This window comes from Balaenoptera borealis, assembly GCF_965194805.1.
Source record: "Balaenoptera borealis genome assembly, chromosome: 8".
Lineage (NCBI taxonomy): Eukaryota > Metazoa > Chordata > Mammalia > Artiodactyla > Balaenopteridae > Balaenoptera > Balaenoptera borealis.
In genome coordinates this window covers 10,227,146-10,239,327 of record NC_138865.1, presented here as the reverse complement: position 1 = coordinate 10,239,327, position 12,182 = coordinate 10,227,146, and the positions used below count along the sequence as shown (strand labels likewise).

Here is a 12,182-nt window from a genome sequence, read left to right as displayed (position 1 = left end):
AAACCTTGATTAATGATGATTTTCTAAAAGCTGTTTCTTAGAGCAGATTTATGAAAATTCTAAGAATCTCTTCAAATTAGAAAAATTTACTACATTTTAACCTACCTCATTAGTTTCTTTGTGATAATAGTTGGCAATAACTGAAGTTGTAACTGTGTTGGTTTAGGCTATATCCCCATGAAATAAAAGGAACTACTTAAAATTTTTTGATAAAATAGTGGATCATTGGCTTGAGCTTAGAAAACATTAATATACCAAAGTTTCGCTGTGATGATATTTATATTGCTTTTGACATGCCAAAGGTATATTTACATATTATCATACTTGGAATCAAAAGACCCATAATTATGATGTAAACTAGACAGCTCATTTAATTTCTCTTGGTCTCAATTTCTTTGATGTAAAATAAGGATAAGGTAATTTGGGGCCCCGAAACTTACCTCACTGGACATTGTGAGGATCAAATGAGATAACAGGAATTATAGTAATCTTTAACCTGTAAGTTCCCCTGCTGATAGTATTTGTTTTTGTTAGAATTTTGGGGTTACAGAAAGCAAGGATAATGGTCTTCAGTGGTATTTAGCAGTAACAACAGAATAGGCAATTAGACCAGTATTCATTTGGTATAACCTTTAAATCAGCAATCCAATTAATCCTTTAAAAATTAGGTTCTTTTTCAAGAGTGGCTATGCCCTTAGATTGTATTGGTTCTTTATTATATGTTATACCAGAATATGCTTTCAAATTTTATATAGCTGAATTTGTAGGTCACTTTCATCAGAAATTTGGGGATCTCCATTATATGTTTTCTTTGATACAGAATGATATAACTACATTAGCTTGGTTTCAATGAAATTTATAAGAAAAATATAAAGAGAAGTGTAAGCCTTATTTTTCTTTCTTTGAGGACTTTCATGTGCCCAGTTCTTTCCAATTAAGAACAATTTTTAAAATGTGATTACTGTAACTTGTTGGTTTTCATCGTAGCAAAACTTTACATTTTAAGTGATAATATTATCTTGTTTGTATATTTGCATATATAATTTTTAAACCTGCATAAAGTAAGGATTTTTCCATTCTTTTCCACACATAAGCACACAAAAGAGCATTTTTATAGAAACTAGATTTACAAAGGAACTCATGATTCTTTTAAACTTCTTTTATGCCTTTTTTACAACTGATTAAAATAAGAAAAAGTGTTTATATTTAATTCAGCTATGTTTCTTGGTAGCTGTATGATTTTATACATTATTCTTATATCATTTTTATCTATTTTATATGAAAAAATTATGTTGACATCTTTTAATATTTTAATTCTCTTCCCTTCTTTTTTGTTCCAATTATATGAGTTTTGAGAAAGGAGTAGGAAGACTAAGCAACCTTTACCTTCCATCTGACTATAATTAGTCTCCTGGGTTTTTTTCTAATGTAAATTCTATATTTCTTTAATAGCCAAATTGATATAGGATTATAATTTTCTCTCAGGATCCAAAGTATTCTGAGAAAGAAAATGTTAAGGTCTATCCAAGACCAGCCATCTTTGGAGACATTCCTATTTGGTTGATTCATAAAGATTTAATATAATAAGTTATTAAGCATCTTTCTTATTCTGTGACCTCTAATTAGAAAGTAAAAATTTTGTTGCCATAAAGATAAAAGAAGGTAAATTTTCACTTATAGTTTAGTCAAATCCCATACTAGTACAACATTATTCCTGTAAGTGAGAGTCGTTCAGTCTATTTAAATGTATTGAAGGTTGGTTTCCTTCAGGGTATTTTTTTTTAATAATCACTTTTCTCAGAAAATCTATTATGTCCTTTCTTGGACATTTTCATTGGTATGATAGCATTGTTCATAATTTTTTTCTCATGTTATTGGCCACTGTCACCAGTTTTCCCCAATCAAGAGAAACAAGTTTTTTACCTTGTAGTAATTCGGGTTTTGAAAATTGTGTTCCATTATTTTGGTAATTACCATTCACTAGTAACATTAGTATTTATAAGACAGTGATATTTTTCAAGCTTGTTATTTTATCATAGTTCCTGAAGTAGGGTGAACTACAACATTATTATTATTGTTGTTGTTATTATTATTATTATTGCCCTGGGGTTTTTGTTATATAAGTCAGCTTGTTTGTATTGCTAACTTGCAAGTATTTCTTTACCTGTGTTGACATGCTTACTGACATAAAAGAAAAAACTTTAGAGCTTAATAATTTCTTTTTTCTAAATTGGCAGATTTTTTTAATGCTTAGTAAAAATGCATTATGTTATTTTTAAATACCACGAAACTTTGTGTCAGAAGACCTGATTTCTAGTGTTGCCTCTGTTTTCAATGAGCTGTGTAACTTTGGAATTTTACCTCTTGGGACCTCAGTTTTCTCATCTGTAAATGAAAGGAACAAGGGGATTAGATCAGGTAGTGTCTCAGATTCCACCTGTCTCTGATTTGGTTATCCCTTGACTATTTTATAATCATTATCTAGGCTTACTTTTATTCTTGTTATTCTTCCCATGAACTATATTTACAAGATCAGCCTGTACTGTTAATGCAAGTTATACTCAAATTAATAGGATTCAGATATGTTGCTAATTTTGTTTCCCATTCATGATTCTAAGTAATTTTATTTTATTTTATGTTTTTCGGCCACACTGTGCGGCTTGTGGGATCTTAGTTCCCCGATCAGGGATTGAACCCGGGCCATGGCAGTGAAAGCGCCAAGTCCTAACCACTGGACCTCCAGGGAATTCCTGCTTTTAAGTAATTTTAAAGGAGGAAAATTATATTACAGATAATAAAAGTAAAAGAAAGGTTACAAATAATTGACATGACCTTTTTTTTCTCCCAAGGGAACAGTCTCCTAAAGAACCAGCATAAAAAAAAATAAAAAATAAAAATAAAAAGAACCAGCATAAGCACCTTAAAATTGACGTTGGGAAAAAAATAACATGTAAAATTCTGTGATCTTTGTTCTCTTAAATATGAATGTAGCTATTTAGGCTAAACTTTTAATAAAATATATTCAAGGTAAAATTAGTAAACAAAGCAGTGATAACACTGGCCCATATAGCTAATTAAAAAGCTATTAGGTTTTACTGACATTAAAATGATTATAAAATGTAAAAGGAATTTAAGAGGAATGGATTGAAATTTTTCTGTTCAATAATTATTCTTAAGCTGTATTCTTAGATTTCATTGCATAAATATAGTTGCAAGATTGCCATGGGCAAGTGAATGTCCTGCTTTAAAATATTGTTAGAGATAAATGTGGTATGTTATTTTTTATTTTTTTCTGGCTCTGCAGAAGATGTTTCTCTAAAGCCTCCTTCTGTAATAAAATGTGGAGATTCCATTAGTTCCATCTCTCATCAGAGTTCTCTTGTAGATTTAATTACATTCTCTGAGAACCAGGCCAAGGAGGTTCCTGTTACTTTTAAAGATCATTGTCTTTCTTCTAATTGTCTTCATTAGCTCATATCAATCTCTTGAACCCTTGGTCTATAGATTTACAGTCTAGGTATTGGGTTTGGTGTCTGATGGGTAGAGAAGAATAATGGAAAGTTGATATAGGAAGGTGTACTGGTTTCTGGTGTGATTTCTTTGGCTGTACTTGATTCCTTGTCTTTGGTCAGTTCACTGGATCAGACAACTCTCCTGACTTCCAGAAATTAAATTAGACGCCCAGCTTCTCTCATTCAGACATGCCTGTATTACAATGTTATTTTAACTGCCTGTTAAAAACAACAACTTTATTTTCAGTTCTCTGTCTCTGCATGTTTTGATATTACATTTGTTAAGCTTGAGTCTGAGGTCTAAACATTTCATTGAGTATTTTCTGGGTTTTGATAATGGGATATTCTATAAGATAAAACAGATAATCCTAGGGTGATTTAATTTATATTTAAACATCCACTATTTTTCTATTTCTCTACCTACTTATCCCCTCGCCCAGTCTTGAAAAGGAAGTTTATGTCTTCCCTGTCTCCCTCCCTTAGTCCTGCCTCAGATAATTTTTCTTTGAACTACTCTTGTTGGCAGAAAGATTTAATATGAAATAATTCTATATATCTGAGACAAGATCAACACAGTAGTTCTTTACACTGAGCTGAGGTGTTTATGTACTTGAAAATATTGTGTTTTCTTTATATGTGAACTTAAAATTATTTTTTTAAATCATGAAAAGGACTCTGATTTGAAAATATTAGTCTGGAAATTCTTGTCATCAGGTGCTATTTTTACCTTAGCTTGTGAATTATCATAGTAAATCTGAATTCTTTATCATTCATCTTTTTAAAAAGTTAATTTCTCGAAAATTATCCCATTTCACAGATCTTTAATGCCAACTTAAAACAACTTTTCTGCTTTTATTTTGAGAAATGCCAAATTCGGTTTTCGAGAGTTTTATTTTTTCATTGCAGTTTAAATGTATTGCATATGTGAAGGAGTGACTGCAGTTTAGAAATTTACTTTGGCATGATAAAGATAGCACCACCACAATCCCTCACTCCCAGTCCCAAAAAGAAAAGTTCATTTGACACTCAAAAGCTATTAAATTGTCTTATTTTTATTTGGAAGAGCTATGGAAACTGTTTCTTCTAATTTAAACTTTTTAAATTAGGAAAATACCAACTTCACTGTATTTTAATCTGTTAGTGAATTGGGGATATTATTTATGTAAGTATATATGTCTACAATTTATTATAGTTATTTCACTTTCTGTAATATATGATACCTGAAGCTCACATTTATTTAATGTGAGCTTTTTTTTTTTTGAGACTTTTTTCGTTTTGTCTTATTTTCTTAATGTTGTACAGTATTGTATATATTAGGTTATCACAGTCATCTCAGCAGAAAAGTCTTCCATAGATGGACTGTTCTTTTGAGAATCAGCCCAAGGAGATTCATATTACATGGTCATAGTTGGATAGTATTATTCTGAGCTGTGTGAAGTTGCTGGTTTTGTTGATCAAATGTTAACAATTTCATAATATATATTCAAGAAACAACCAAACAAAGATCCTTTAGAACAGATGTAATGACTTCCCATTTCAACTCTTTTAATCAACCTACCAGAGGCTTTATGAAGAAGACTCAAACTACAGATAACCATAGGTCTATCAAGAAAATTCTGCTTTGTTTTGCTGTTAAATTGCCCAGTTTTCAAAGATGTTTAATCAAAATGACTTCAGTAATTGAAGCAAATATCTTTTGGGAATACATAAGTTACATACGCCTTTCATTAAATCTGTATGTAGTTTTTAAGCTTTCATTACTGAAATATTGTTATACATCTAAATATCATTTAGAGGCAAAATAACTCCCCTCCCCACCCAATATCTAATATGGACTCAAATTTTGCCAGCTATAGAATTTTATCTTCTTGATAGGCATTCTAAAATAATGAATACTATTATGTTATGTAGTCAACAAATTTGCCTTAAAGTGCCATTTAAAGATTTTCTTTATGCATATGTTTCAGGTTGTAAGAATTAAAATATATGAGTATAAAAAAGCATATAAAATTAAGAAGCTCCGACACAGGAAATCCCCAATTTTAAATAGAGCTATGTTCTAAAAGGTTGCAGATTGCGTTGTTCCAAAGTCATACTACATCTCCTCATATAAATAATATTTTTGTGAATAATAAGGGTAACAGATAGCCAACAAGAGCTGACTTAGTGCACTCCAGTATTAATCTAGGGGTCTTGGTTTGGAATAAAGTGTTAGTGACTATAGCCCTTTCACCTCTCTTAAAAACAAACAAATACATTGTTGTTAGCACAGATTACTATCAGTTAGTAGAATATTAAGCTTTAAAAGTGGAAATAATTTAGTGTTGGTGGAACTATTTTGAGACAGGAGATATCATTTAAATGACCTAACTTGGGAATCTGCTCCTCTTTCCCTGAACCCATGTGATGACTGAAAGTGCTGTATATTTTCAGTGACCTTGAAGAAAGGAGCTAGTCATTTCTTTTTTATGCGTCATATGAAGTCAGGGCCTTGCTGATCTCATGTTTTTCAGTTCAGAGGCTGTGTCTGGAACATCCTAGATATCCTTCACCCGTGCTCTTCTAAGGCTGTCTGTGTTTCAGGCTCTGTCTACCCTACCTTCAGCTAGGCCTGTCTTCCAGCTCTGCTCCTTGATGTTAAATTTACAGATGGGCACTGTCCATTCTTGTTTTAAAAAAAAGTCTTTCCTCATTTTACTGTTATCAGCAATGACCACCACCTTCTCTTTTTTTCAAGAGATATAAAGGTAGAAAGGATATTCCTTTTTCATTATTTTCAAAAACTATTATTCTTAAACAGCTGGCACTTAGCAATTTAGTTTTCAAACCCTAATCTGAATTAAGTTGATGAGGTGATTCTAAAATTGATTCTAAAATTTTAATCTTGCTTTATCATATAAACATCTAGTTAGAAACTGTTTATGCTAATAAAGACTTGTATTTTGTGGCATTAGTTCTTCATGTTTCTTTTTTATGTATTTAAAATCGTTCATTCTTTTCCAGATGAGTGGAGAAGTTACTGTTGAGCTCTGTATAGGACAAGTGCGCTTGATTAGAGCATGAAATGTACTTTCACATTAGCTGGATGTGCTTTGCACTCTGCTCTTGTAGATTTATTTTGTTTACAGTAGACTGATGTCAGTTTTTGTAAATGTTTTTACTTAGCACTTTAACTGTGAGTGTATAAACTGATTTTAAATGTAGTGGTTGTATATTTTGGTTATAAATTGGAAATTTGTAATAAAATTAAATGATTTGTTCTGTATTTTGTCATTAGTACCTGACTGAGTATAGTTTTCTACCTCATCTTCTAGACTCTATTTAACATATTACACTGCTATTTTTATTTTTTATTTTTCTTTATTATATCACCAAATTTACTTAAGAAAAATAGATTTGGACACTTTTTTTCCTCCAGTTGACAACCTTTGAGAGATGTTGCTGTTCAGTGTGGCACACAAATTAATAAGGAAGCATTGTGATGACAGGGCATTATATTGAAATACCCTCGCATACCTCCACCTCCATGTATAAAAATACTCCTTTGGAATTAATGCTGTTGTCGCCTCTTGAATTTAGATTCAATTGTCAGTAAACCTAAATTAAATGTAGCCACAATCTTTAAAATGATTGCATAAAGAAGAGAAGTAGTTAAAGCTCTCAGAAACATGATATGTTACAATTATAGATATGTGTAATCAGGCTATAGGAAATGCAATACTATTTTAAACATTACATTTAAACTAAATAGTTTCATTTTGCCATTAAAATTAATAATGGTGCTTCACATCCAAAATAGGTGTGGAGGTTTGATTATTTCTCATTTGAGAACAACGTAAATGCCTTCTTGCCTCTACTTTTCCATCTCATGGATTCTCAGGGGTTCAGAGGTCATGTGGTAGCCCCCTTCTCACTTACGGAACCAGCTTTGAAAAGGCTCCAAATTAAATATAATCCTTGGCAGCTTTATTCCAGTCCTAGTACAGAAGAATCAGGTTATCTCACCAAATTTTTCGTCCTCTGATAAAATCTGCAGATGCTTCTTAATTTGCCTCTTTGCTAGGAAGGATGAGAGAGGAAAATTCTCATCCATCACAACTGTAGGTAACAGTGAACTATGGAAAGTACTAAAGTATAAAGCAACGTATCATCATTTGGTCTCACTGCTGATGTTTAATTGATGTCAGTAAATCTTTCACACTAGCAAATTATAAGTTGAAATTTTTTCTAAAAGATTGAAGGTAGCCACAGTTCTCCCAGGCACAGATAGAATGGGCTTTCCTTACACCCTTCCTGCAAACTGGGAGAGAAGAGATAATTACTTTATTATCCTACAGTGGGAACAGCTGTACTTGATTCTGTGCATTCCCTGGCCTTGTATCCACGCATTTGGGGGTACAGTTAGCTCTGAAAAGTTCTAAACAGAGTAGGTAGATCAATGAAGGTATTACATAATAGTGACCTTCTAAGCCTGGATGTGAAACAGCTTCATTATATAGACATTTCAAAATACCTATGCAGCAAGAGGAAAATAGACTTTTCAACCAAGTATCAGTTGGAAGTCAGAGATCTGAATGCACTGACTAAACTATTGCCTAGTGTTCCAGAAAGGTGCCTGCCACCAATGTGCTGGAAGGCACCAAAATTTAGTGTGAATGTAAATAAGGAGCTCAACATATGGGGATAGGGAAAGCAATACTGAAACACAGTTTGCTGGTCTCCTTTATGGCTAAATATTAATTGAACAAGGAATTAAGACCAGAAAAGAAGCGAACCTCAAGTACTGCTCCTTTCAGTTTCCATTTTTAAAAGCTCAAGTTTTATAACTGTTATTGATGATTTCCAGAAATTTGATTTATTTTTTAAGAATTCTGTATTTACAGGTGCTTGGTGTGCTGTTCTTCATGAATGCAGTGTTCTATTCACAGTCCGAATCATTTACAGCCATTAGATAGTTGTTGGGTATTTTTAAATAAATGGTTATCTATTTCTCAACTGCCTCTCGAATTAGAAACTGTAATTACATGAGTCTCAAAGCCTGGCTCTTTATGTTTTATTAATTATTTTTGTTGGTCTCCATCACAGATGGAATTTTTCACTTGTAATTCCTCAGAACTAAATCCATTCATATGGAATTCAGAGCAGTGAAAATAAATTTCACACCGTAGAGTAGGAAATGATAACGACAGCAATAAAAAGGAACAGGAGGGATCTGGGGACAGCCAACAGGACCAGTTCAGTTCTCAACTGGTGTTGGGTTTTGCAAAGGTTGGCTCATTATAACCTGTACAACATAGTCCTTTGCGATCTTCAGGTCTTGCAACTTCATTTTGTCAGTGAGAGGTCTGCCAGAAAAGAACCACCGCTGACTACCCGGTTCCACTCCTTCTGCTTGCACGTACCCGCCTCTTCGTGGGGTACAGTGTGTCTGTGCCGTGGACCACAGGGTTGAGTCCCTGCTGGTGGAATGGCGCAGACGGAGCTGAGATTCATACCCAGAATTGGGTGGTGGCTCAGGAATATCCCGAGTCTCTATGTTGCTCTTTACCTCTATCCTGTTGATTGGTGGTGCCACGCAATAGACTGGAAGCTGATGCCTAGTCCCCAGTTCATCGTAGCACTCTGTAAGCGCACCACGTGGTAACGTTATGTTCGCACCGTCAGTGATTGCCTGTGCCAGGTCATGATCGTTGCTTTCAAAAGCACGTGCTGCAGCCATCAAGGCATCCCAAATCTCTTTACAGCCTTCAAAAGCTGGTGCAGTATCCCAAAATTCATCTCTCTTGCTGAGCAGTTGTCCATCTGTCATGGGATAATCGCTTTTCCATTTGGGTTCCTCCTTTTTCAAAGGCTGGTCACAACCTGAAGCAACTCAGTCCCAGGGCCGCCCGCCCGACAGGCCTGGCCCCCGCGCCGCCCTCGCCTCTGGCTAGGCCCCGCCAGACCAGGGCTGGCGCATCCCCAGCGGGTCGCAGCGCCCGCTTCACCCCCTCACAGCCCAGCACACCCGCGTCCAGGCGTCGCAGCCTGTCCGCCAGGCCCCATCAGCCCCCGCCCCTACGCTGCTATTTTTAAATTAGGTTTCATATTTTATGTTCTTCTAATTACTAATTTTTTCATTCATAATAACAGGACCCACACTAATCTGGAATATAGAAATATATAAACATACCATTCTGTATTATATCTCTTTCACACTTATCTTGTTGATATAGATGAGTCCCATCTCTGTTCATTATTATATCCTCAATATATACTGCCACTAGGCACATAATAGGGGAAAAAATGAATACATTAAAGTATCTGTATCAATTTCCCAATAGAAAATCCTACCCACGTAAGCAAATTAGTTGATTTTTTTTTTTTTTTCACACACAGGACAGCAGATCAGGATTTAAACTGCTATTAGAGTTTTTTGCCTAGATCGTACAGTCTTTAGTTGGAAGGGACCTTAGAAATCATAAGGTCCAACTTCCAACCCAGTACAAAAATCCTTCAGAACCATCTTTTATAAGCCTCGGCTTGAATGATTTCAGTAACAGGCCTTACTACTCTGTAAGGCCTTCCATGTCATTTTGAAGTCGGCCAACAACCAAAATGATCAAGGAAATTAACACTCCCCAAAAGTCTTACTAAAGGAACTGCTGACATCTTCATTTTAGCCCTGTGAGATCCATGTCAGACTTACAGAAGATAATAAGTTTGCGTTGCTTAAGCCCCTAAATTTAGGGTAATTTGTTAGAGCAGCAACAGAAGACTAATATATTCAGCCTCACACTTGCACATCTGCAATGTGTAAGCAATGAACAAGTGAGTAATGGAAAATGGCCCAAGGAGTCCATTAGGGACCAGAAACGTTTCAGAGAGCTGGCCAGTTGCCATGGAACAGACAGCTGAGGTGGCTGGGATAGGTCGGAGGTACTGAGATTAATAAAAGCAATCAGTCCCTGGTGCCCTTCTTCCAATTTTATTCTTCATTTATTTTCACCATTATTTTCCAGTTTTCTTTTTATTCCCATTTCTCCTTTTATCCTGTCTTCCATCCTACTTTCCTCCTCTTTTAAACACTGCTCTTCATTTTTCTCTGCTAATCTAGCATATGTTTTTATCAACCCCACACTCCCACCAGCGTACCCACCCATTTGTCAGAAGGAGATAAGGAGCAGAAGATGAGAGGAGCCTCGGGAGAATGTCGAGATTTTCAGGTGTGCCAAGAACTAAAAAGGTAAGGAACGCAGCTTTACCACCTGGTCTCTGGGTACTCCGGAGTACCACATGCATTCACAAAAGAGCGTTATATACAAATCCATTTATTTAAAAAAAGAAATCAACACAAAACTAAGCAGGCACTCAAAAGTATTTTGAAAATAGCAAAAGGTTTTTGCTAAGGTACTGATTAGTCACTATCTTCTATTTTGCTGCTGAAAAATTATGTTGAGCCCTTTTCACTATCTCTTAGCGCAAAACTAAAGGCCCTAAGGGGCTAATGGAAAGTCTTCATCAACTTCAAATAATATTAGGTGAGCTACTGAACAATAATAAATACAATAGAAGCATTTAAACACTTCACATGAAGTGAATCAATGAAGCATGTACAGTTTTATTTTAAGAATTTTTTGGCACCGGATTTGCTAGAAAAGTGTTTGCTGAATACGGGGACTAGATCCATGACTAATATCTATATGCAAGCTTCCGGTTTCCCACAAGTCCTGGTGGCTGCAAGGGCAGACGAAGGGACATTGTTCTCTGGCAACAGGTTGGGCTTTGGTTGAGCCAGTTTAAGGGAACTGTTGGTAAGAATCCTGAGGACGGGTAATACCTGTGCCCTTAGCCATCAATATAGTAGATTCCAAATGAACCCTTACCACAAAGCAAGGAGAGATTCCCTTAATGGTAAGCATTTCTGAAAATTCCAAAGATTATGTGGGCCATGTGGCTGCCAGAAATTGGCTTGTTTCTGGAGCCATTGCTGCAGCACTAAAATTGGTCAGCAAATTCAGAGGAGAACAAACTACACCTTTAATCCAGAAGTCCTTTTCTTCCTCTCTTTTGTCCTATCCATTGGTAGGAGTTCTTTGGCAGAGACATGGCATATTTAACTATAAACTTGTTTTAGCTGTCACAGTTTTAGTTGTTTTTCCAGAGCCGAGGGTTATATTCATATTGTTTTTCTTGTCTGTTGATGAAAGTAATTTTAGAAAATGATCTTTCAAGTCTCTGTGACCATTCATTAGCATGAATTAATTCATTCATTTATTCAGTAAACACTCATTTGTCTACCTACTCCTTACCAGGTAGTAAGACCCTAGGAATTCGAAGAAGAAAATGTCATGATTTATACTCCTGTAAAGTTCACACTCTAGTAAGGAGATAAGCTTTTCACCACATGAGGACTGTAATACTGATGTGTTCAAAGTGTTATTTGAGCACAAATGTGGAAGAAGTTACTTCTGCCATGAAGACTGGGCGTTCAGAGAACTTTATAGAGTATGAAAGATCCAATCGATAGGAATTTATTAATCACCTATTAATTGCTGAGGTTATGGCAGGGAACAAAACAGGCAGTTCTGTTTTAGTTCTGTAATCAAAATTTTGAATCTAAAGGGGGGAGGCAGACAATAAATAAGTAAAGACATTAATGGATTAATTTCAGATAGTAATAAGTGTTAT

At 34.9% G+C, this 12,182-nt stretch overlaps 1 pseudogene across 1 annotated transcript in view; it reads right to left on the bottom strand.

The window, feature by feature from the left end:
- Positions 1 to 6,870: 6,870 nt before the first annotated feature.
- Positions 6,871 to 12,182, bottom strand: part of LOC309633793 (ubiquitin domain-containing protein 2 pseudogene) — a 36,131-nt pseudogene continuing 30,819 nt past the window's right edge. Inside the window, exon 2 of the transcript in view lies at positions 6,871 to 9,383. The product of the transcript in view is annotated as a ubiquitin domain-containing protein 2 pseudogene (transcript). The remainder of the gene's footprint in view (positions 9,384 to 12,182) is intronic.